The sequence below is a fragment of the Pleurodeles waltl genome, chromosome 5 (genome assembly GCF_031143425.1).
Source record: "Pleurodeles waltl isolate 20211129_DDA chromosome 5, aPleWal1.hap1.20221129, whole genome shotgun sequence".
NCBI classification, from domain to species: domain Eukaryota; kingdom Metazoa; phylum Chordata; class Amphibia; order Caudata; family Salamandridae; genus Pleurodeles; species Pleurodeles waltl.
The window spans coordinates 138,087,117-138,113,814 of NC_090444.1; the positions used below are offsets into that span (position 1 = coordinate 138,087,117).

The 26,698-nt window shown below is 46.2% G+C and overlaps 1 long non-coding RNA gene across 1 annotated transcript; it reads left to right on the plus strand.

Annotated features, from left to right (window-relative positions):
- Positions 1 to 577: 577 nt before the first annotated feature.
- Positions 578 to 26,413, plus strand: LOC138297225 (uncharacterized). The gene is made up of 3 exons (XR_011203945.1): positions 578 to 822; positions 921 to 1,053; positions 26,166 to 26,413. It is a non-coding gene; the product is annotated as an uncharacterized lncRNA (long non-coding RNA).
- The last annotated feature ends 285 nt before the right edge of the window (positions 26,414 to 26,698 follow it).

Genomic DNA, 26,698 nt, shown 5'->3' on the forward strand with positions numbered 1-26,698 from the left:
ATTTCGATGTCTTCAGAATTACGGTTCACTTTGTAGTACCTTATATATTCAGGTTCACATTATGTTCCAATTGGTTGTATTTTTCATTGTACTTATTATTACAAATGTCTATATATTTTTGTTCATTGGTATTTATATGCCTTTCTGTCGGCCAAGTGGACTTATTTTTATATATTTCATTCTCTTGGGTTCTGTTTGCCGTTTCCTTCTTCACTCTCCCTCACACTTTCTCATCTTTCTACTTCCCTCCTTTCCCCCCACTTTCCCTTCCTCAGTTTCCCTTTTCTCCTTCGTTTACTTTCTCCCTTCACCGTTCACTGCTCACATTTTATTTTATTTTATTTTATTTTATCCTTTGTTTGTGTTACCCAGTCAGTTATTTTTTCTTTTTTCTAATAGTAAAATATCTTTTTTCCTTTATTTACATTTTTTTAATATATATTTTGCTTCTTCATGGTTACGTGTTCTTTTTAAAAAAAAAAAATTTTTCACTTTGATACTTAGCCTCAATATTTATTCCAATATGGTGTGTGTCTTCTTTTTGTTATTGTCCTTTTCTTATTTTTACTAGCCCCAATATGGCCCCAATATGGCGGGTTTTTTTTTTGTCCTACCTTTATCTCCACCCTAGGGAGGTTCTTACTCCCATTTCTAGGTTTCGGTGCCTACTCCTTGCACACCGGGACCGGATTACACTTTTCCGGCGTCTTTCCGTTGCGGCGACCACTTTTAACTGGGAAGGCCAAACGTGTTTTCTCGATCATTCAGATTGCGCTCTGAAGCTAATTGGAGTTCCTTTCATAATGCCTGTGCGGACGGGCGGTAAGCCTTTTTGAATATGGATTTACAATTTGAGTCTAGGGCTAACTTATTTGCTTCTGTAGTATACTTTTTTTACATTTTGGGACATTGTTTTTTAGGTGTATTCGTCCTCTTCCTGTGGTGTTCGGCTGCATAACATTGGCCCAGCCACACGTGATTTTCCGCAGTCAGTTGGACCTGCGTTTTGGAGTATTTTGTCTGACTAGAATCACATCGTACGCCCGAATAGCGGTAAGCTTCTCATACACCTCTCAGTCTATCGCAGTTATTTCTGCACACTATTGTGTATTATTTTATACAATTCGTGAACTTGTATTCATATTCGTTTTATGGGGCATACTATTTGCCTTTATATCTTTCACCTTTTTTCCTTTGTATATCTCTTTATTGATATTTTTCCCCTTGGGTTCTAGACATCTCAGGGTTCTGGTATTTTTTTACTCTCAGTATTTCAGAGCATCACTCTGGTGGATGCTTGTTCTTCTTTCTCATGTTATCTAATTTGGTCCATTTCTATATGTGTTTTGGACTGTGATAATTTACTGAATTTTACTTTTAAGGTCAGTTGATTTTTTAATTTTTTGGTTTCGTTTTCAGGTAATTGAATTAATAAGATATTTGTCTTTATCACTACTGACTGGATACCATTCAGGGTATGCTTTTCTGGATTTTTACTTCACTTACCTAATTTAATACTAAGCTGTCCCCTCCCTCGTCCTTTGGGATTTTATCTCTCATTACACTGGCTTAACTTTATAATTTAATTTATTGCCTGCTCACTTGCCATACACGTTGTACAATATATAATTGCATGGCTAAGAACATATCTCACACGGATTCATCACTATCATAAATGTGTTGGTACACAATATGGCCTTTTCCTTTTTGTGATGGGCATTCTCACACTTGCACTTTTGGTTATATTTTTCTGTATAATGGACAGCATAGAATACATATGTTGTTTCTGGTTATGTTACAGCCCTGAAGAAGTCCTGTGTAGGGCGAAACGCGTTGGCTGCCTATCCTGAACATATCTTTTGTCCATGAATTTGTAGTGATTACAAGAACACAAAACTTTCTCTTTACCATTTCTGGTTACAATCTACATTGTCCACTGGATTATGTGGAATCAACATTTTGCACTGTCAACGAAACATTAAATAGAAGGAACTATTTATTTGTATTATCACACTGGATATTTTTCATATATACTGTTTTCTATACAGATTGCGGTGCACCGCCTTTTGGAGTTTTTACCAATGGGTGTCATCAACGTTTTATTAACTCCTCGGGGGTTTTAGGATGAGTAGGCCAGACCCTCGCTATATATCATCAGAGCATGCGGGTATAATTACAACATATAGGTGGTCATTACAACCCTGGCGGTCGGTGTTAAAGCAGTGGTAAGACCGCCAACAGGCCGGTGTAAAAAAAAAGTGAATTACGACCGTGGCAGAAACTGCCAACAAAGACAGCCTCGTTAACACTCCGACCGCCACGGCGGTACAAACAAACAGCATGGCGGTCAGCGCCACCAGACAGGCAGAGGACAATGTACCGCCCACAGTATCACAACCTACCAATCCTCCAACTTTTCTGGGGCGGATTCCCGCGAACAAAAACATGCCGGAAACTGGACTTCGAAGGGAAAACGCTCACCTCTACACACCCCACAAGGAACCAGGATGCCATGGAACCAGAGCTGCACATTCTCCCTGCCCTTATCTTCTTGCTCCTCTACCAGGAGCACAAACGCCGGCGGCAAAGACCACAGTGAGTACTGCACCTACGACACAGGGGAGGGCGCGGGAAAAAACAGGGACACACACACGCAACACCCCTACCCCCACCCTCACCCACTACAACACACACACTAATACAGCATGATACATTACAGTTACACCCCCAAACTCCCCCCCCCCGGAAGAATGCAAAGACAAAAGCAAATGAGTGTAACCATTGTAATATATTAAAATCCAGTATGGAAAAATATATATACACTATTCACAAAAATATACACCAAGAATAGTAGTCCAGGTATTGCTCCATTGAAGTCCGTGGAACACTGGGCCCACACTGCATAGGCGAGGCCCACATTCAATACCCGAACATGATGGAGAGAACACTGCAGGGGCATCAGATAGCAATAAAACAGGCACCTCAGGGGAAAGGGGGGGGCACCTCAGCCGGTTGAGTGCACAACGCCAAATCCACGAGGGGGCCCCATGCTCACTGTTCAATCCTGGGGAGTGCAAAGCCACAGTCTCTCAAGTCTCTACAGTGGGTGGGTTGCCCACTGTTCAATCCTGGGGAGTGCAAAGCCACAGTCTCTCAAGTCTCTACAGTGGGTGGGTTGCCCACTGCCATATCCTGGGGAGTGCAAAGCCACAGTCTCTCAAGTCTTTACAGTGGGTGGGTTGCCCACTGCCATATCCTGGGGAGTGCAAAGTCACAGTCTCTCAAGTCTCTACAGCGGGTGGGTTGCCCACTGCCATATCCTGGGGCGTGCAAAGCCACAGTCTCTCAAGTCTCTACAGTGGGTGGGCTGCCCACTGTTCAATCCTGGGGAGTGCAAAGCCACAGTCTCTCAAGACTCTACAGTGGGTGGGTTGCCCACTGCCATATCCTGGGGAGTGCAAAGCCACAGTCTCTCAAGTCTCTACAGTGGGTGGGTTGCCCACTGCCATATCCTGGGGAGTGCAAAGCCACAGTCTCTCAAGTCTCTACAGTGGGTGGGCTGCCCACTGTTCAATCCTGGGGAGTGCAAAGCCACAGTCTCTCAAGTCTCTACAGTGGGTGGGTTGCCCACCGCCATATCCTGGGGAGTGCAAAGCCACAGTCTCTCAAGTCTCTACAGTGGGTGGGTTGCCAACTGCCATATCCTGGGGAGTGCAAAGCCACAGTCTCTCAAGTCTCTACAGTGGGTGGGCTGCCCACTGTTCAATACTGAGGAGTGCAAAGCCATATTCTCTCAAGTGGATAACAGTATCCACTGGTTCTGGAGGGGGCTTTGTGCCCAGAGTGCTTCATCCTGCTAAGGACAGAGGTAGTGGATGCCTTTCTCCACTGGTTCTGGAGGGGGCTTTGTGCCTAGAGTGCTTAATCCTGCTAAGGACAGAGGTATTGGATGCCTTTCTCCACTGGTTCAGGAGGGGGTTTTGTGCCCAGAGTGCTTCATCCTGCTAAGGACTGTGTGAGTGGATGTATCTCTCCACTGTTTCTGGAGGGGGCTTTGTGCCCAGAGTGCTTCATCCTGCCAAGGACTGTGTGAGTAGATGTATCTCTCCACTGGTTCTGGGGGGGGCTTTGTGCCCAGAGTGCTTTATCCTGCTCGTGGCAGACAGAGTAGCGTCCGTGCCCTTGGCGCTCATGGGCCAGCGGTACTTGTGGCGGCGGTGTCCTGTTCAGCGGTGCTTGTGGCGGCGGTGTCCTGCTCAGCGGTGCTTGTGGCGGCGGTGTCCTGTTCAGCGGTGCTTGTGGAGGCGGTGTCTTGTTTGGTGCTTGTTGTGTCGGGGTCCTTGGCAGCGACTCAAGTGCTGGAGGTCCCTTCTGGCCCAGCGGGGCTGGTGCTGGCGGTCCTGTCTGGCCCAGCAGGGCTGGTGCTGGCGGACCTGTCTGGCCCAGCGGGGCTGGTGCTGGCGGTCCTTTCTGGCCCAGCGGGGCTGGTGTTGGTGGTCCTTTCCGGCCCTGTGGGGCTGGTGCTGGTGGTCCTGTCTGGCCCAACGGGGCTGGTGCTGGCGGTCCTGTCTGGCCCAGCGGGCTGGTGCTGGTGGTCCTGTCTGGCCCAGCGGGGCTAATGGTGGTGGCCTCCTGGGCAGCGGGGATGATGGCGGTGGCCTCCTGGGCAGCGGGGATGATGGTGGTGGCCTCCTGGGCAGTGGGGATGATGGCGGTGGCCACCTGGGCAGCGGGGATGATGACAGTGGCTTCCTGCGCAGCGGGGATGATGGCGGTCTTCTCAGCCGTGCTGCCCTTCCCAGACTTAATGACTTTCTTGTGCCCCTTCCCCACCTTGGAAGATGTCGCAGCTGACTCCACACTCCCACCTGTACCCCTGGGAGCGGCTTTGGTGGCTGGAGTCTTCCCCCTCTCCCGCCGGGCACTGGCCAACTTTTGATGCTTGACAGGTGGGGGACTGTCTGTGCTGTGGCTCCTTGCCACACTGTCTGCCCTGCTGCCTGGTGCACTCCAGAATCCAGTGACTACTGGCACCACTGGTCCCGGAGATTTTGTGGCTGAGGTGCTTGGTTGGAACCTAGAGAGTCGGGCCCTAGGAGACTGACGGGGTGGGGGAGGTGAGGGAAAGAGGTCAAGGGTGGACAGGAAATGGTTCTTGGGAACATTGGGACGGGTAGCTGGAGGGGGTTTGGGAGTGGAGGAAGAGGTTGTGGTTGTAGGAGGTGTACGTTTGGTGACTTTGGGTGAAGGTGCATGCGCTGGAGGCTGTCGTGAGGTGGATGGCTGTTGGGTGGGTGTGTGCCTGCGTTTGTGTATCTTGGGAGGTGGCGTCACAGACACACTGGGAGAGGACACAGGGGATGTGTGAATGGTAGTGGGGGTGGTGACTGCACGTGAGCGGGGTGTAGTGGTGTGTGTGCTGGTGATGGAAGTAGTGGCTGTAGATGTAGTGCATGCAAGAGTGAGTGGAGATGAGACTGGGAGGGAGGAGGGAGACGAGGAGGAGGGGGACACAGTGGAGGCAGTGGATGTTGGTGTGTCTGCATGTGTGTGATGCTTGTGTGAGTGCCTGTGGGATGTGTGGTGCTTATGTTTGTCAGAGCTTCCCTTGTGTGTTGACATGTGTGCATGCTGGTCTGATGGTGGGCTTGGGATAGGCTGAGGTAAAGGGGTGTGGGTCTGGGTGGAGGTAGTTGGAGGGGGGAGGCTAGACACAGGAACAATAACTGCCATCAGTGCTGAGGCCAGAGTCTGAAAAGCTCGCTGAAGGGCTGCCTGACAAGAATGAATGCCCTCCAGCAATGCATTTGTTTGTTGCAACTGCCTCTCTACACCCTGGATGGCATTCAAAATGGTAGACTGCCCAACAGTGAGGGACCTGAGGAGGTCAATGGCCTCCTCACTGAGGGCAGCAGGGGTGACTGGGGCAGGGCCTGAGGTGCCTGGGGCAAAGGTGATGCCCACCCTCCTGGGTGAGCGGGCACGGGGCAAAGGCTGAGGGGCTGGTGTGAGGACAGTGCTGGTAGGGGGGGTGGCGGCTGTACCTGTAGATGCGGGGGGCACAGATGTGGCTGCCAACACCAGGGAGCTCCCATCAGAGGATGAGTCCATATCACTGGTCTCAGCTCCTGTCCCCGCCGTGGAGCTCCCCTCGCCCTCCGTCCCACTGGTGAATTCCGTGTCCGTTGTCTCGCCCTCCAGGGCCATGTGGGATGCAGCTCCCTCCTGCTCCGGTGCCACTGCTCCTCCGCCTGATGATGCTAATGCAGACAAGAACAGGGAGACCACAAAAGGGGGGGGGATGACAGAAGAAAGAAAGACATGTTGAGTGCATGCATTACCGCTACCTTTGGCGGACATGACAGACACAGAAGCCCCTTGCACTACGCCGCGCACTTGGGGTCCACTCTTCGATCCCTGGGACATGGCCTACAAGGCTATGGCCGACATCTGCGCACATGGATGTCACAGGTACTGTACACAGGTGGGGTGGGGTAGCGCGTAACAAATATCACTGTTAAATCCACATGATATGAATTGCGCGTCCTGTCAATTCGGAAAACACCAGTTAAATGTCCTCAAATGTTAGAGCGTAATAAATAACAAAGCTAAATACACATGAAATGAATCGCGCTTCTTGCTGATTCGGAAAACACGTTTTACATGTCCTCAAATGTTAGAGCGTAATAAATACCAAGGTTAAATAAACAAGAAATGAATCGCACTTCTTGCCGATTCGGAAAACACCATTTAAATGTCACTAAACACTCAAATGTACATTTTACTCATACAATGTAATTTGCCTAAAACAAAGAATTAGGCACAAGAACATTGGATGTCTCAACAACGGCGTCGTGGGATTAAGCCCAAACACCGTCTTCCCACCCAGAAATGAAGATCATCAATGAAGGATGAAAGGTAGAGGCCTGGAAGATGAAATAGGCCACCGGGACAGGAGCTCAAGAAGTATCTGCTGCTCTGCACCGGGACCTCTGAATAGTGAGCACTGGGAGTTGGGCTGGCTCTCTTTTATAGAGTCTTGGCCCAGCCCAGAACCACGCCCAGGCATGTTGCAGGGAAAGTCTCTGGAAGGCCCTGGAAAGGGGCCACACCCTAACACACTCTGAAAACCTGCAGCAATACATTGCAAAGGAACAGTATTTGTAAGCATATTAAAAATAAGTTTTCAGGATTGAACTCTGCAATGCAAAAGGTTAAACCACAACATATCAGCATAATGCATAAATTGTGTTGTTTTGAGAGTGCTGGGTTTTTGCATTTTTGTCGCCAATAGAGCGCGTACTGCTCTGGTGTTGACAACTCACCCCCTTGTGGCTGCTGTGATGCCCTCAAGCGCCCATCCAACTCCTGGTACACCACAGCCAGGATCCTGAACATCAGGGGGGTCATGGTGCGACGGGCACCCCTCCCACGTTGGGAGGCCATCCCCAGCTGGGCCTCCGCCATCTTCATGCTCCAGCAGCGAATGTCCTCCCATCTCTTATGGCAGTGGGTGCTCTGTCTGTGATAGACCCCCAGGGTCCGGACGTCCTTGGCGATGGCACGCAAAATGTCCTTCTGGTGGGCGCTGACCTACATGAATTGTACAGGGGAAAAAGAAAAGTTATTACCAACTGCACAGTCACAGTCATTGGCCCCCATCCCTACCCTTGCCATGTGGCACATGCACTCACTGTCGTTACATGCATGCCTCAATCTCCCCCTCCGCCATCTTTCATCCACCCCACTCCACACAGGCATAGCCCATACAGCATGCTCCCAGTGTACTTACCTGTTTGTCTGGAGGACCGTAGAGTAGCGTGTACTGGTGGAAGACCCGATCCACGAGTTTCTCTAACTCCTCCGATGTGAAGGCAGGGGCCCTTTCCCCAGACATACGAGCCATTGTCTCTTCCAGACTGAGGTCACCCCAGCACTTGCAGTGTAGGTCCTCTCCTGTCGAAGATCAGGTATCGAGTGATTGAACAGATAGAAAATGGCGGTCACATCCGCGGTGGTGCGTACCGTCACCGCCGGCGTACATCTTCATTGGCTCCTGGTGACCCATAGGGTCCAATGTTAACCAATGCAGAATTGCGCCGCGGTCTTGGGCCGCCTACCGCAACGGTGTACAACGCCAGCGCAGTTACCTCACATCCCATTGTCCCACTTTACAGGTCAGGCAGCCGCCATTTTAGGGGCCCACATGGCTTTATTTTTTACTGCGTCACACATACCTAGGCCTTGCCTCAACACTCATACATGCTTATTTTGTATTATGAATTTTGTACTGTGTAAGCTGTGGCTACGTACCTCTGAGTTGGTTGACTCTGTGCTGGCTGTTGTCCTTCATAGGCACCGTCCACTGGGACATGTGAGGAGATGGCGGCATCCTCCGGTGTACAGGAAAGACATGTGATCATCACCTACAGGCTTGATCGTGCCACAATCCTGGAACTGTGTGCCCAGTTGGAGCCAGACCTGGTGTCAGCTATCCGCCATCCCACAGGAATCCCCCCTCAAGTGCAGGTGCTGTCAGTACTCCATTTCCTTGCAAGTGGGTCATTTCAAACAACAGTGGCCATAGCATCAGGGATGTCCCAGCCTATGTTTTCCAACGTGTTGTCCAGAGTGTTGTCTGACCTGCTGAAACATATGCGGAGCTACATCGTTTTCCCTCAGGTGGAGGATTTGCCTACAGTGAAAGGTGATTTCTATGCCCTGGGACGTATCCCCAACATCATAGGTGCCATTGATGGGACACATGTGGCCTTGGTACCCCCCTGCAGGAGTGAACATGTGTACAGAACCCAGAAGAGTTATCATTCGATGAATGTGCAGATGGTGTGTTTGGCCGACCAGTACATCTCCCATGTTAATGCCAAATTCCCTGGCTCAGTGCCTGACGCTTATATTTTGAGGAATAGCAGCATCCCTTATGTGATGGGGCAAATCCAGAGGCACCGTGTGTGGCTATTAGGTGTGCACCTGGAAGCAAGTCAGTGGAAATGGCTGTGTGGGTCTGAGGATATCCCTACAGGTTAGTGTGTGTCTAACAGTTGTCCCTCGACATTTGCAGGTGACTCTGGTTACCCCAACCAGTCATGGCTACTGACCCCAGTGAGGAATCCCAGGACAAGGGCAGAGGAATGCTACAATGAGGCCCATGGGAGAACTCGGAGGATTATAGAGCGGACCTTTCAGCCTCCTGAAGACCAGGTTCAGGTGCCTCCATATGACAGGTGGTTCCCTATTCTACTCACCAAAGAAGGTGTGCCAGATTATCGTGGCCTGCTGTATGCTTCACAACTTAGCTTTGCGACGACAGGTGCCTTTTCTGCTGGAGGATGGTCCAGATGGAGGTGTTGTGGCAGCTGTGGAGCCTGTGGACACTGAAGACGAGGAAGCAGAAGAAGAGGACATCGACAACTGGAAGTCTGTGATCCTGCAATACTTCCAGTGAGACACAGGTAAGAACACAAACTTGCCTACTACATGTACTTTGACACTACTACCTCTCTACTGTCTGTCGTTTACACCCAGTGTATGGTCACTGAGTTTTCACTTTCCCTTACGATTTCACAGATGTGGGTCCCACTGTGTGACATCTGCTTTGTTTCCTCATGGACTAGAGCTGTGTGACATATGTATGTTGACATTACAATTGAAAGAGCATTTTGTCACTGTAATTGCTAATACACTATTCCGAAATCACAGACAGACTCCAGATTGTTTTGTGCTTTAAGGGTGTTTAGTTAAGTGCTCAATATTGGAGGGTGCTGTAAAATGGTGAGGGGTGATGGTAAAGAAATGTCCATGGCAGAGTCCAGTCTATTAGTCTCACAGGTGCATTGCCCAAATGGGCTTAGGAAGTGGAGCTGGGGCAGTTTGAGGATGGACAGGATGACAAGGTGGGACAGAAGGATGACAATCGGGGGGCGGTCTCATTTCTTGGCGGGGGTCTTGGCATCATTCTCTGTCTTTGTCCTGGATCTCAGAGGACCGTTTACGGGGTGGTTCTCCCTCTGCAGGGGGTGTGGTACTGGTGTGGTGGTCCAGTGGCGGTGCCTCATGTCCACTAGCGCTGGCGGAGGTGGTGGGTATTTCATCGACCTGGTTAGTGTCAGGGGCCCCTTGTTGTGCCACACTGTCCCTCCTGTTGTTGAGGAATTCCTTCAGCACCCCTACGATGGTGCCCAGGGTGGAATTGATGGATCTGAGTTCCTCCCTGAAGCCCAAATACTGTTCCTCCTGCTGCCGCTGGGTCTCCTGAAACTTGGCCAGTACCGTTGCCATCGTCTCCTGGGAATGGTGGTATGCTCCCATGGTGTTGGAGAGGGCCTCGTGGACAGTGGGTTCTCTGGGCATGTCCTCCCCCTGTCACACAGCAGCCCTCCCAGTTCCCCTGTGTTCCTGGGCCTCTGTCCCCTGGACCATGTGCCCACTGCCACTGCCCCCAGGTCCCTGTTGTTGTTGGGGTGGTGTAGTGGTGGACACACTGCTGATTGACGTGTCCTGGGGACAGAGGTATGTGCCCGCTGGGTGGGTGCTGTGCTGGTGTTTCCAGAGGGGGAAGCTCTGTGGTGGCCTGTGACTGTGTGAGGGGAACTGACTGTCCTGAGGTCCCAGATGGGCTGGGCTGGTCATCTAGATCCAGTTTTACAGAGCTGCTGTCATCACTGTGGGACTCTTCTGTTGTGGTGTGGACATGTGTGGACCCTCCTGTCCGGTGACATTGGGTAGGGGTCCTGCAGGGGTATAAAAGGATGTTTATTGCATCTGTGTGTGCCATGGTGTGCAATGGGTGGGTGACCGTGTACCCCAGTGCTTGCATTCCTGTGTGGGACCTTGTGTGATGGTGGTTTCAGGGGGTATGGGTATGTGCAGTGGTCATGCTTTGGTGATGGGTGTCCATGCTTTGTTGTTGCATGCAGGGCTTGGTGTTGGGATGTGTGGTTTGTGATATTGGGACATTTGTGAGGAGTTGGAGTGATGGGGGTGAGGGCGAGGGTGGGGGTGGGGGTATGTGATGGCATGCAGGTAGGGTGGGGGATGTAATAGTTAAGATTTGACTTATCAGAGTCCATTCTTCCATCTACTCCTGCGAGGCCCTCAGGATGCAGAATCGCCAAGACCTGATCCTCCCATGTTGTTAGTTGTGGGGGAGGAGGTGGGGGTCTGCCACCAGTCCACTGAACCACAAGGTGGTGTCTTGAGACCACAGAATGCACCTTCCCCCATAGGTCGTTCCACCTCTTCCTGATGTCATCCCTATTTCTTGGGTGCTGTCCCACTGCGTTGACCCTGTCCACTATTCTTTGCCATAGCTCCATTTTCCTAGCTATGGAGGTGTGCTGCACCTGTGATCCGAATAGCTGTGGCTCTACCCGGACGATTTCCTCCACCATGACCCAGAGCTCCTCCTCAGAGAACCTGGGGTGTCTTTGCCGTGCCATGGGGTGGTGTGGGTGATGTGTGGGATGGTATGTGTAGTGATAAGTGGGGTGATATTTAGTGTTGTGTTGTGTGAGGTGCGTGGAAGTTATGTGGGTGATGGTATTGTGTGCCTGTGGATGCTTGGTAGTAGCTTGTAGGTTCTCTCTCTGGCCATCTTTTGGTATTTTGGTCGTAGGGGTTTGTGGGTGATGTGGGTATGTGTTGTATATTGTCTTGGGTGTGTGGGAGTGGTGTGTGTATGTGTATCAGGTGTGTGTATTTGGAATTGTCCAATGTGGCAGTGTTTTGTAAATGTGTGTGTATTTTGAGCGCGGCGGTGTGTACCGCCAATGGAATACCGCAGTTGAAAGACCACCACGTGGATTGGTGGGTTGTGATAGTGTGGGCGTATATCTGTTGGCGTGACGGTGGAGGTTTAGTTTTTGCCAGTTTATCACTGACCTTTAGTGTGGCGGACTTGTGTGTGTATCTGAATTTTGGCGGTTTCCGAGCTGTGGATCGTAATAGCTGTGGAGGAATTCCGTGGCCGTGTGTTGGCGGTCTTCTGCACGGCGGTAAGCGACTTTTACCACCAATGTTGTAATGAGGGCCATAGTGAGGGAAAATTATGCCAGCAGTAGCTAAAATCATCCTCACTAGACGCAGTTAGAAAATACCTCAGTCTCCTGTCTAACTCCACTGAATTACAAGATTTCTTGTCATGCCCCAGAACACCACGTAGGAAGTGTTTCTTATATGCAGTATATACAGAGATTTGAAAACTGTCTCAACAAGATGCTGCTGCCCGGTTAAGGCAAATAGATCATGAAAATCTAAAAAAGGCATTAGCTGTTGTGGGTAATGTGATTAACACCTTGTCCGACCGGATATATACCATAAATAATATTGTCTCTTCTGCTATAGACATTATACAATTAGCTATGTCTGGTCAAGCTGTGACCTTGGACAAAGTCAGATCAGGTCCATTATGCAGTTAGGTTGGACACTTCAAACACTGAAGGCGGGTCGCATCCCATGGCAGCATGTCGGTGCAAGGGACATATTTTCTTCTTTGAATTTAATACGACCACAACAACTAATGGCTAAGAAGGAAGCGACTTATGTCATGCTTAACATCGAGAAATCAGAAAAGTTGCCTTTTACTGTGGCCGAAATACCAGCTGCTGTGTGGTTAATACATGGGGTCATTAATCTGCCTATTTATACACTACAATTCACCTCCTCTTTAAAACACATTCCGGTAGGCAGATATGAAAAACTGGGAGATAGTTACATTCATGAGGTGTGGGAGCTTCCCGTCTCGTACAAATGCTTCAGTGGCATGAAAGAGGTCTTTCTTAGCGATAGTGAATGCGAGACTTCAGTCAGCCATTCGATGGTTTGTAAACAGCTGTCTTTGCATGAGGCGTGTAACGCCTCAGCTGCAAACTTGGCTTGTTATCTGAAGGGAGTCCCCTTGATTAGACCTACGTTCCAGGTGCTTTTAAACGGCAGCTACGTCCTCCTCAATGGTGAAGGCTGTTGTGGCATGTGGGCCGGAAATGTTTACGTTGTTTCGGTCTCTAAGGTCGTTACGTTCTGCGGGAACGTACTGTTTGCCCCCACTAAATTTAAGGAGGTAGCTGATATTTGGCCTCACATTGCTACTTTAAACGTGAATTTTGACAAGTTAAGTAGACTCAAGGCTTTATTGTTTCAAAAGCATGGGGCCCTTACATCTGCGCGCGAGACCTAGGCACTTCAAGTGGCAAGGTCAGCAGCAGAAATACATTCCCTGTTAAATACAAACTTTCCGAGACACTTTGGTGAACTCGTGGGATTAATATTTAATGCGTTCAGTACAACTGGAATAGCACATTTTTTCAAAGCTGTTGGTTCTGGTTTCGTCCACACCTTCTCCTCCATATTCGGTTTCATACCTCCAGCTATCCACTCAATTTTCGGTAACATTTTTGGGGGATTTCCGATAACTTTGGCTTTATTAGCTGGCATCCTTCTGCTACTGCTGTTTATGCGCAATGGCTGTCCCGCCACAACAAGGAGAAATGACTGCACTCCCATCAGCACAGCTGTGTCGTGAGCGTATGATGCAGTATTTTGGAGCAACACTCCTGGAGCAATTGAAGTTTGACTGGTCTTTGTCATTCAGACCAGTTTTGCTTTGTGTGCAGCCCGTGTTTCGTGCCCTTTGGTGCTCTTTTGAGCATGCACTGGAAGTCTGTCTTTCTCAGCAGTGCTTGCCTACAGTAGATGCGGATCTGTTGATGTTCTCGCTGAGCGTTCATTACCAGACATGCGCACTGAGGTTGCTTTTGCTGCGTGAAGCTAATTGTGAGTTACTCTTCCTGGAGGAAGTTGTCGACAACTCATCAATGGGCACTCCATGGGATGCCACCTTGGCTGACACTGGGGCTATGGAACACACATTCTCCTTGATCCTTTTTTGCTAGGACTTTCCGGCTTTGACATCTGCCGAAGTGGAAGATCTCCTGTTCTCCATGACTCGCACCTAGTTTGGAACTTTTCTAAATTGACATGTCTTTTTGATTTGCTTATAAGTCACATGCTCATGTTTTAAATTGCCACGTAGTATGCTTGTGTGTCCTTTTAACTTGTCCAAATTGACGTGGTTTTTATATATATCTTAGGTTGAGCTTTTAGCAATGAGATTTTAGTTTTGGCTTTGAACCACTTTCAACCAACAAGGGGAGGGTGTTGTGTAGCCATTTTAGTTATAGCTCCATGCACGTTACTTTAACACACTAGGCCCCTGTGCACTTTAACCTAGATATATTTTATTTGGCTTCGCATTGTTATTTTTACAATAACCATTTTTACGGTCTTGTTTTATTTTTCATATTTCTAACTGTTTTTGCTTAGCCCAGCACTGTGTTCTCAAAGAAGACATTCTTGATCACTCTGTGCTTCATTCAAGGCTACAGTTTGGTACATTGCCGATTAACATGGTAGAAGTTTAGTCTCCAACATTCGTAGAAAATACACATCCTTAGTAGGGACATTTTCTCAGAACATCAGCTGTGTTATTATGAAAACACTTCCTAGTCCCATTATACGTTAAGAGGGAGATTCCAGCCAGGGAACCACGACTATATGCTGATTGCTAAATGCTTTGCTACAGATACTAATGCAGACTACATGCCATTGCTCAGGTATGAGGGTTGATGTCTCCTGGGGGAACCTGAAAGGCAGAATTAGGAGCTTAACATGCTGTGCTCAGGTCATGACTTAGATAGGAAATAATCCATATCATAGTGACAATATTATAGCGTTATTCTTATGCTTCACTCTTCTCGTCACCATTTTAATACTGTCATGTTGTGTCATGCTGGTTATTGCAGCTCACGCTTTGCTAAGATTCAGTTGTTTTATTAAACTAATCATTAAAACATATACTGCTTCTGTTTGTCATTTATATATGAGACTGAATTGTAAATGAGAGAACCGGATGCGACCTGAGTGACCACGACTTCCCTGAGAAGCCTAATATGTCATGCGCTCGGCTGCCCAATCATCACTATCCTCTGGTAGAGATGAAGCACTGCTAGTTATCCGGAGCAAAACCCAGATTTAGAGTGACAGGTGTCACCCACAGTAGGTTAGACTCAGTCTCCCACACCGTACACATCTTGCTGCTCAAAATCCAGTAGTCTCATTAGAATAATGAGAGCCTACGTGACAACCGTAGGAACATGTCTTCTGGCCTTTTCTGGCCTTCTTCATTTGGTCTTCTCAGCTGTTATGAAAACTTTCACTCACCTGTTGTGTGATTTACCTGCACAGAATTGACCTCCGTGGGCTGCTAGCATAACTAACTTTAGAATGCTCTTTTCCCCAACTTTATAGCAATACATAAAAACACATTACCATCTGCGCCCGTCAAGGACGTTTTTGTACGTGATTAATATTTCAGCTGGCAATGATGTGGAGAATTTATTCAATATCAGTTTAATGAATGCCCAGAAAAGGGATCAGACATTCTTTTGCTAGATTCCAACCTTCATGTGTCTGCGTGAAACAATTACAAACTATTGTACTTATGCCGGTCACCCACTGGAAATGTAATTAAAGTGTCTCCGTTAGATTTTCTGACGCCTGGAATGGATCCTTGGATTTTTTAATTTGTCAGAGCAGTCTCGATTGATTAAGTTAGCTGTCTGAAAGAAAGAGTAGAATACAGGTAAGTAGAGCGAGGAAGAGACAGAAAATTGGCCGTGGGTGACAAAGTGTAAAAGGAACCGGATGAGAAAGAGAAAAAATGCGCCCATTTTGGTCCTACATTTATTTGCTCTGTAGTTAGTAGTCTGTGGGACTTTATGTAATTATAAAGTGCTGCATTCTCCCCCAGACGTCATGGCGTTAACAAATTGAAAAGGCAGCTCTCAAAGAGGACTTGGTAAGGGGACTGGTGTAAGCTGCTGTCTTTCCTGCGTCCACCCTGCTCTGTTCTGTTTAGCTGTGTAGTCAGAGTTGTCATTGTAAGGCTGGGTTGACACAGTGTGCTGTGCTGATAAGATGCTGCTCCTGCTCGGGTATTTACTAATTAACTTGTACCCTACCATTGGTGCTTAATATGTGCAAGTTGCTGCTCCTGGCACCCCTTTTTGTCTACCAGGAAATATTTTTTTTTTATTGTCAGACCTTGACCCAGAGCAAGAGAGCCAAAGGCAGAAAGGGGCAGAAACGTGAGAAAGGGAAAAACAAGAAAGTTGCGAGGAAGAGACAAAGAATGAATGAAAAAATACTACAAGAGTTATATAAAGAGACTGGAAGAGTAGGGTGGAGGAAGAAAGAGGCTTGCATTTGAAACAAAAATAAGTATCCCTGATAATCGGGACCACCGGCACCCACCAGCGTTTGTGGTGGGCTATTAAGAAAAGTCTTGGACCCACCACTTATGTGCATATACATTTTCTCAAATTAAGAACTGGAGCACAGCGGTCTTAATTTAAAAATGCAGGGACCTCGGCCGATTACATTGTATTATCTCTTGTGACATACGTATGGTTGAGGACAGATGGGCTGCCATCCCCTCGTTCAGTGAAAGTTATGCTGTTGGCTCTAAAGTTAGCCGCACCTCAGGTAGATTGATTGTGTGGAAAAAGCTTGGATTGAACTGTATCATAAGGCATTTACACATTGATATCGAGGACTTACAATGCCTGGTTGTCAAAATTCCCACTGGATGCAAAATTTCATTTTTTAACGTTTATAACGGAGGCGACTACAAATCCAGGAAATCTGAGGGCCTTATTCAAATTAGATAGGTTTTTATCTTGTAGAGGTAACAATATTGTTACCTTGGTTGCTGAAGAGTTCAATGTCATTTTTGGACTGATTGGAATGCCTACAACATTACAGGAGGATGAAGAGAAAGTGTGGGATACCCCTTTCTCTGGACAGGGGTATCCCACACTTTATCCCAGTGCTATGTCTCGTCAGATGGCCACGTTGCCCGCCATCAGCGGCCCCTGGGCAGCCATTGGGCGCACTTCATTCACCAGTTCCCCATACCCAACCTGCAAAAAGGGGCCCTGACATCCTGCATAGATTATATATTGTTGCATTTTTCGGATTGGCACAAAGCCATTGATACAAAGATGATAGACCTGAAAGTGACCACGAGCCACTCTCTCTTTTAATCAACAGTGGAGATATTCTCAATTTAGCTGCTACATAATGTGCGGGTCTCTGAAATAACTCTATGAAATGATAGTAGGCGAGTGAAATGGGAGACAGCAGTAAAGGCTAGAATTACTGCTAAAATGTATAATGATCCGGGTCCCTTTGTGATGCTGCTGTTACTCGGTTGTTATCATCTATCAGTTAATGCTCACCCTCAAATGTTCCACGTTCTAGTATTCCATTGCACTGGACAGAATGGAACAACATTGAAACACAAACAGAGACAGTATCAGTGGAAGGACAATGTTTGTAAGCTATGGAAACACCAGCCTTCAGCACCTACTCATTCCTAAATAAGGTGTCAGTACGCAAATCTTGAAGGCAGTGTAAAGGATTAGTAAAGTCAAAAAGGTTGCAATGGAAGGCAAATCAACTGTGTGACCTGATTTCTAGCATGTTGTGCCTCATAACAACCTGTTTTACGCAAACGAACCAACAATAGGCCCGTATTTATACTTTTTTAGCGCCGCATTTGCGTCGTTTTTTGACGCAAAAACGGCGCAAACTTGCAAAATACCATTGTATTTTGTAGGTTTGCGCCGTTTTGCGTCAAAAAGCGGCGCAAATGCGGCGCTAAAAAAAGTACAAATACATAATGTCAGCAGAGCGGATTAAGCATTGATTACTTTACGCAGTGACATTGTAAATAGTTCTACTTCTCTGCTCTCCTTCAATTTAAAAAATGATACCGACATATTTATTATCCAATTACTTCTTTATGTTTTTAAAAAAATAATATCGGACAAAGTAGCAGGTGTGGCAAAAATTCCAGGGATTTTTACAACCAAAAACGGAAGATTTGGGGTTGCTACATTTTGGCCTTTAGAAACGCAGCCAGAGGACCACCAATTCCTGAATCCTTGCTTGGTGCTGAGATTTTACTCATTTATAAAGGAAAAGGTCTAATTGATATTCTGCAAAATATTTTTGTAAAATGATATTCATTAAATTACAACAATGGTTTCAGGAGCCAAACATAATCTCTCACGTGCAGTCATGTTTTAGGAAAAAGGTTAGCACGATTGTCTACATTTTTATATTAAATCTTCATTAGTGTAAATAATTATTGTTACATAAGCAGGCTATGTTGTGTCAGTTGGCCTTAAATCAGACTTCGATACTGTTCCTCAAAACACTTCGTGGACATTTTTGAATGTTATGTTATGTTAAGGCAATTTATATTGTGCACACCTACTCAAAGAGTGTCCTGGCGCCCAAGCCAGAAATCTAACAAACGCCAGTGAAAATCAACAGGGCACAGTACATAATTCCAGAGGTAGTTGTTCCAGGCTGATGATGTGGGTCTCCCTGCACAACTTTTAAATTTGACTAAATACCTTAAGACTGTTAATTATGCTTGAGCTCGATGGGGCCCAAACAGTGATCTTACAGATCCAATTCAACTTAACCATGGTGCATGCCAGGGATGTGTTTTGGCATCGACTCTATTTACTTCATAGATCACTGTAATGGTAGATGCCCTTGAAAAGTCTATGAATGATCCACCTCCCTTGAGGATTCCAAAATATATAATTTTTTGTTTGCCAATAATACTCTTTTGTTAATAAAATTCGCAGCAGGAATATAGAAAATTTATTAAAGATTTTTTGTACATTCTGTAGGCATTGAGGACTATCCATTCATCATATAAAAACTTGTTTGTTGGTGATAATCCCTCATTAAATTTCATGTGTTCGATCTACCTATATAATGATCGAGCTTATGTTTTTGATTATCAGAGAGTACATATTTCTGCAAATAGCAAGTGGCTAAATCAAGTGGCAAACTTTCACAATATTGCGCAAGAGAGCTAATGCTGCTATGACTTTTGTCAAGGTGCGGCACTGTGTGGATCTGAACTGTAGGGAGTAGCAAAGCTGGATTTATTATAAACTACAGAAAACAAGTTTTTCAGACAGTTACTTCACCTTCCAGCTAGTTCTCCGTCCCCCGCTATTTTTGATCTAGGGAAACACATTGATCATGAGACAAATGTGAGATATTGGATAAGAATGTGAAGTAATTTGGTATTATTGTGTTACAGCCAAGCTCCCTCCGAAATTTTGAACACTGATTGTGTACAAAATATAGGCTAATTTTTTTTTTTTTTTTTTTTTCTTTTTTATATTAGATCATGCTGTGAGAAACGTTTTAAATTATTTCTAGCAACACTCAGGCCGATAGTCCCACTGACAAAGAACTCAGTACCACATATACTAACATATTTTCCCATAAAAAAACTAGTAAAGATCTTCAGCATAACAGGCCTTTTCTTAATAAAGCATACTGGACAATTGTAGAATCTATCATATTTCTCAACCAGAGCTGCCCTTTGGTTGAGAAACTGAATGTGAGAATTTGGTTGGTTGAGTGGTATGTTAACCCTGCTCAAGCAACATCCACAATACCTGTTAAGGTGAACCACAAAAAAGCACTAAACTAACCTGTGCTTAACCATCGGGTAGCTCGTCACAAAAACAGTGAAGCTTAACTTAGATGCAATGTGTAAAGTACTTATGTAGAACACAAACAGTAATAAAGTGAAAACGTAACACAAGAAAAATCCCACACCAATAAACACATAGAGTAATTTTTAATACATTAATTGACGCTGAAACGACAAAAATCCAGAGTAATGAATTTTTAATGCTTAAGGTAAAAAATAGTGCCAAAAGATCACAGTGCCAATCTATTCACGCAAGATTGGATCAAAGTAAATAAATATGGCTGTCCGCGATGGAGCACAAGTCAGATGTAAAAAGTACATTCGGCCCAGTTGACGCTTACCTTCGGACTTAGAAGAAATGTAAAGAAAAAGTCTCTGAGAAAGTGGAAGTTTAGTGGGACACATCTGTTTCTGGACTTCTCGTCTGGGCCACCTATGTCTGCTTTTTGGGGGAGTTAGTGCTGGGACACTCAACTGGGTAGCTATGCTCTCTATAAAAACTGGGAAATATAGTATATTATAGGTTGCAGGTGGTGTGTGATGAGGAGACGCTGTTGTAGGATAGCTGCTAGATGAAGTCACAGTGAAGATTTCTACCTTCAGGCTTACGGCCTGATTTAGATTTGGTAGACGGGTTACACCATCACAAAGGTGATGGACAGCCCCTCCGCTGAAATATAAATCTCATTATATCCTATGGGATTTATATTTTGGCAGACGGGCTATCCATCACCGTTGTGATGGAGTAATCCATCCAGCAAAACTCAAATCAGGCCCTTAGTCTTTTTTTGGGAAGTCAAAAATCTCCAGCAGGACAGAGCTGGAGGCTATAGGGGGTGACAGCATCACAAGGCCGGATACTCCTTTGGAGAAGGATCCCTGAAAACGATTTCCTGCTGTGGAGAAGAAGGTAGCAGATGTTCCTGCAATGTCACGCCGAACAGCGATACACCTTGGAGGAGGTGGGTCCCGGTCTCCTCTCGATTTTCAGAGTAGATTCTAATCTAAAATTTTCTAAGTCCCAAGTTTTGGATTTTGGCTATCTGGACACCTTTGAACACCATCACCAAGGTTTCAGGACTGTAAGGACACCACTTGGGGGGTTAGGACTCACTCAAGGTGGGTGCAAGTGCGGGTTAAAGACGTTTGGAACCATTAACAACGTAGATTGTATTTAAATTTCAACTCTGGTATATTACCTTTGACTTCCTACACATCAATGTACAGCTTATTAAATGTTGCATGTACTGCACGCAGACACAATTACACTTTATACTGTTTTGCCCTTTACATCATGGATTGTGATCAAAATTAATTATATTGCATTATTTTAAATTTTGGGCATACTCAACTATTTGACGGTGTGTGTTAAAATCTAATACATTTTGTCTGTTTTATTCTGTTTGCGGGAAAAAAATACCTAATTTTTACTTTATTGTGCCATGAATCACATCTATGAACATCTGTCTAGTGCACCTAGTAATTACTTTCGTGGAGTTGAAGAATGATTTTAGTATCATTTTATGTGCCTATTTTAGATCATTGTGTTTTATACTTACAAACACATTTGTACTCATTCATTTTTCACTTGTGACTAATTGGCCATTATTTTTTCTTGTACGAAATATGCATTCTCTGTTTACTTAAAAAAAAAAGACCTACCTTTACAATAAATCTGCAGCTTCCTTATTTTCTGCGTGAAGTGGATGCCTGACTTTCCTTCTAAGAAAATATACTCGATTACCACAGTTGTAACCACGTTTTCACTTCTTTTCTAGGGTAAAAGTAAGTCAGGTTCGAAGTAGAAACGTATTCTATAGTTTTGTTCTAGCCCAGTGGCGGCTGGCAGCTTTAGGAGGGAGGTAGGCGGGCGGGAAGTACACACACACTCATTCTTTCACACATGCATGCACATCCATTAACTACACTCATAACATTTAAACATGCATGCACGCACCAAACATTCATTTTAAAAGATCACACTCAACACACACTTACCTTCAGCCTCGGAGGTCCCAGGAGGGTTGGGACTGCTGCCTTCCCTCACTGGCTGACCTTAGGTCAGCCAGTGAGGGAAGGCAGCAGTCCCAGCCGTGTCACAGAGTGGGATGGGGTCAGTGAGACTGCTGACCCCACCCCACTCTGTGACGAAGTGTCACTTATTGACACTCGCCCTGGGCGCATCAGGGCTTCAACCTGAAGCGCCCAGGTCGAAGTCAATGGGTGACGCTCTCCTCGTCACCCAGGGGAGGGCCTCGAGGCACCTTTGCTGAGCCGAGGAGGTCACGCCCATAGGAGCTGTGACCTCCTCAGCCCAGCAAAGTTCAGCTGAGGCAGCCAGGAGTCTGCGCAGATCGCGCATGTCTGCTCCTGGCTGCCTGACCTGAACATGAAGAGTGTCTGTCAGGTTGAGCTTTGTTCAGCCTGACAGACACTCTTCATGACGGAAAAAAGGTGGGGGAGTATGGCCCCTCCGCCCTAAAGAATGGGCTGCGCCCATTCTAGCCACTGCAAAGGTTCGATCTCCAGTTCCAAACTTGGCAGGCAAAAAAATGGTTCAGACCAAGGGCTGGGTTTTGGAAAAGAGCGAAGGATTTCAGTCCCTTTCAGGCCAGAGGGAAGCTGGTCCAGAGATAAAGGCCAATGCACTTGTTAAAATGATGCAAACACTAGTAGAAGCTCTTTACATTATTCTTTGACTGGACAGCTTTAGAAAGTTCACCGGCCAGCTGTTTCAGCTGAGTTTTTTGATGCACTCAGCGACGTACATAGCTAACGGAGATCACTAAGTGGCATGGAGTCACACAAGGGAAATAATTAAAGGACAAGGGATAGGAGGAGTTTGCCTCATCTCATAACCTTTCCCAAACATACCAAATTTTGAATGATATAAAAAACGTGTTTACTTCTTTGCAAATACAAAATAAATATTTGGGCTCCATATGAAGAAGACAGTTTCCCGAGCATGTATCCTGAATAAAATACATTCCATTCTGAAATATGCACCCTAGCCTTTTGTCTTAAATTGTTTGTACCTGACAAGGAGATATATGCCAGCTTTACAACACACGCCCACTACATTTGTCTGCAAACCTGAGAAAGTAGAATCACATATTCCATGTCCTAACACAGGTGCTTTATTACAAAGAAGGCATTTAACAGTTATGCCTTATATGCAATATGCTATGTGAACGAATTTGATTGTCTTTTTATATAAACACATTAACCTTATTATGACTGGAAAAGTTTCATGTATTTCTGAGACCTAGAACACATTTTATCTAGTGTTGAACAATTGCAAAGTCCATGCACTGCCTAGTAAGTGTAGCCTTGCTTTCTGGACTGACAGCACGAAGCATTAAACTTAGAAATTAGTGGAGTGAGCGTGTGTTTATGTACTGCTGCTCTAAGGACTTCTTGCATTTCTTCTCTTGAGATTATCCTGCCTCCTACTTATTGTTATGCCTTGTTATGCCTTGTTATGTGATATTGATTTGTATAGCGCACTAATCATCCAAGAGGGTATGCAGGCACTTGGTCAGGTGTATAGGTGTGTGGTCACCAAGGTGCTTGGCATTGCCGAATTAATGGTAGTGTTTTCTTCTTTACCATGTCTCCTTTCTTTCCTGGCCAAGTGGCCTTTTTTGTGTAGCCGGGTGTGTGTGTATGCGTGTGTTTGCCACAGGGGAACATTTTGTCTTTGCTCTAAGCCTACTTTGTTCTCCATGTGGCAAGGGGCAATTTAGTGTAGCCAGTGAGCTTTTGCCAAAGGCCTCCAAGTGTTCCTTGTTGTCCATGCCTTCTTGCTTGTTGTTCTGAACATGTGGCCGGTGGCCATTTTGTGTACTCAGTGTGCTTTTGCCCTAGGCCTACATGTGTTCCATGTCATCCATGCCTTCGCCCTTGGTGGTCATATGGCAGGGCAGCCATTTTATGGAGGCAGTGTGCTTTGCCTTTGCCATAGGCCTGCATGTGTTCTTTGTTACCCATGCTTCGCCCTTGTTGGCCATGTGGCTGGTGCACATTTTGTATAGTCAGTGTGCTTTTGCCATAGGCCAGCATGTGTTTGATGCTGTCCATACCTTTGCCCCTGGTGGCCATGTGGCAGGGCTGTCACTTTTACGAGCCAGTATGCTCTGCTTTTGCCATAGGACTGTAAGTGTTCTTTCCTGTCCATGCCTTCACCTTTGTTGGACATGTGGCAGGCAGACATTTAATTTATATAGCACACTAATCACCTGAGAGGGTATCCAGGTGCTTTGGCAGCTGTGTAGGTTTGTGGTCCCCAACATGCTTATATTAAGAGCCAGGTTTTCAGCTTTGTGCGGAACTAAAAAATTCAAGGAGGCTCTGATGTGTAAGGGAAGCAGTTCCATGTAATGGGTGTGATGTAGAAAAGTGAATAGCCTTCAGTTTTGCTTTTAGGGATGCAGGGAATATGTGCAGAGTTGAGTTGCAGGCATTTGGTTCGCATCTAGTCTGCTACAATGGTCATGCAGTTGATGAATTTGGTTCTGGTCATGGTTGTCTTGTCCGTCAGGGAGAGGACGAATTGGGTGTCATTGTGTAGGAGATGATGGTGACGGCTTGTGATCAGATTATGTTGGCGTGCGGTGTCATGTATATGTTGAAAAGGATTGGTCTGAGAGACAATCCCTGTGGGACTGTGCATATAGGTTTCTTGTTCTCTGATGTGAAAGATGGCAGTCTGATCCTTTGGGTTCTTCCAGTGGGGAAGGAACAAATCAATTTGAGAGTGGATCCTTGTATGGCAATCTCGTGTTGAAGGCTGTGAAGAGGTCGAGCAGAAAGACGGCTGCTGTTTCTCCTCAGTCAAGGATGATTTGAATGTTGTTGGTGCCGCGATGAGTGCTGTTTTGGTGCTGTGTCTTTCTGAATCCTGATTCAATGTTATCTAGAACATTGCGAAGTTTGAGGTGGGTTGTAAGTTGCTTGTGAATGGCCTGCTCAATTACTTTGGCTGGACAGGGGAGCAGGGAGATGGTTAGGAAGTTGCTCATTTGGTTCGGGTCAACTGTGGGCTTCTTGAGGAGGGCATTGATTTGTACAATTTTCCATTCTTCCGGAAAAGTGGTGGGCATGGTGGAGGTGTTGATGATGTGGGTCAAGGTGTTACTGATTGGAGATGTTCCCATGTTGTAAATGTAGTGGGGCCATGGGTCTACTGGGGCCCCTGAGTGGATGATCCGCATGAATGCCACTGTTTTGTTTCTGGTGACAGTTGTCCATTCAGTCGGGTGACCGTTTTACTTGGTCATGGGTAGTTGAGGAACAAGTTCCCTCGGGTTTTGTTGGTGTGCAAAGTTGCTGTAGATGGTTGTGATTTTGCTGTGGAAGAAGTTGGATGGATTATCACAAAGTTGTTGGTAAGCAACAATGCTGTTGACCGGCTCAAGGCTTGGTGAAATTCTTAACAATCAAGAAGATCTCCTTGTAGCTGTTGGAGCTTACTTTGATGCGTTTCCGCTAATACTTTATTCTTCATGTCTCTTATTTGCTGGTGATAGCGTGTGAATGCAGAATTGTAGGCACTTCTGTCGGTGGTGTCGTGGCTGGCTCTCCATTTCCTTGCTAGCTCTTTACAGTATTGTTTTTTGTCTTAGAGGTCTTCTGTGCACCAGCTGGCCTGCTTGTTTGCTCTACTTTTTTGGGTTTGATGGGTGCAAGGGAGTTTGCACAGTTTTTGATCCGGATGATGAAGTTGTTGATGTCCTTATTGGGGTTGTGTGTGGAGCTAGGTTGATCCTTGCTGAGGGCGCTTAACGAGTCTGCTTCTGTGATTTTTCCCTGGCTGTGGCTTGGAATGATAAACCTGGCAGGGGTATTAACTTGAGGTGTGTTGATTTGGAAGTGGATGCTGGAGTGGTTGGTTCATGTGAGCAGTGTGGTGGAATTGTATTTAATGCCGTCATTGATGGTGAGGATGGGGTCGGGATTGTGTTCTGTGGTTTTTGTTGGTTGTGGGACAAGCTAGGTCAGTCTGATGTTGCTTAAGCTTTCAAGGAGTGCTGTGGGGCAAGGGTCATTGTGGTCTTCTAGGTGAAAGTTGAGGTCACTGAAGAGAATGTAGTCTCTGAAGTGGATGGTGAGCAGAGCAAAGAAGTTGGTGATGAGGTTGGTAAAGGTGGCTCATGGTCCGGGTGTCAAAGGAGCCACATACCTGAACTCTCCTGAACTGCAGGCAGTTCTGATGAGGTGAATCTGTCTGAGCAATATCCCTAGTGTCAGGTGGTGGAACATTGTACTGGTGGTAGTACCCAAAGGAAAGGGGGATGGGAGAGAGAGAGGATATTTTCTACAGCCTAAATCCTTCTCCTGGTCGCTGATTTGCAGAATTAGAATATCCACCCAGATAACAATAATTAGAACCAGTTGTATCATTTCACCTTCCTTCAATATTCTCAGTATTGACTTATGCAACCCACACCTAAAAATATTTAAAAAAAGCACAGGCCAGCTTTTGTTGTTATACATCGCGCCACACTGCACATGTTTATCTATACCTCCTGTCTCCTTTTTTATTTGTTCTTTTTTATAGGTGCTGAAAGTGAAGGGGGAATGCAGTGGAGGTGAGCCGGCTGGTCCAAGGCGAGGCTGAAGACTAGGGATGCTGCAGGGAGAGGCGGAGGATGTTACGGGAGATCCAAAGAACATGTGAGTCCCTCTAAGGTGAGGCTAAGCAATGCCTTGTGTTTGGGTGCAGATTTTATACCCTCATGACCTAAGATGGCCACCGGAACACATACGTTCACCAGATCTCGGCGGTTTCGAATGCCACATGTCAAATGGCTCAGACAAACATGAATTCAAGGTCTACCACTACCACCAAGGATTTTGGCATGGATATCTGAGTAAATAAATATTACATTAGTACATTTTTGCCTACTGCTTCCACCACAATAAATATTATATTAGTACATTCTGGCCCGCCACTGCCACCAGGGATATGTGCAGTCTAGCACAGGTTTTGATAAACAATACCCCAGGGATGGAGGCCATTATCATGGGAAACCAATATCCATTCATGTTTGGGTCAGGAAATGGCATCATGTGGAAAGTATGTGGTAAGGC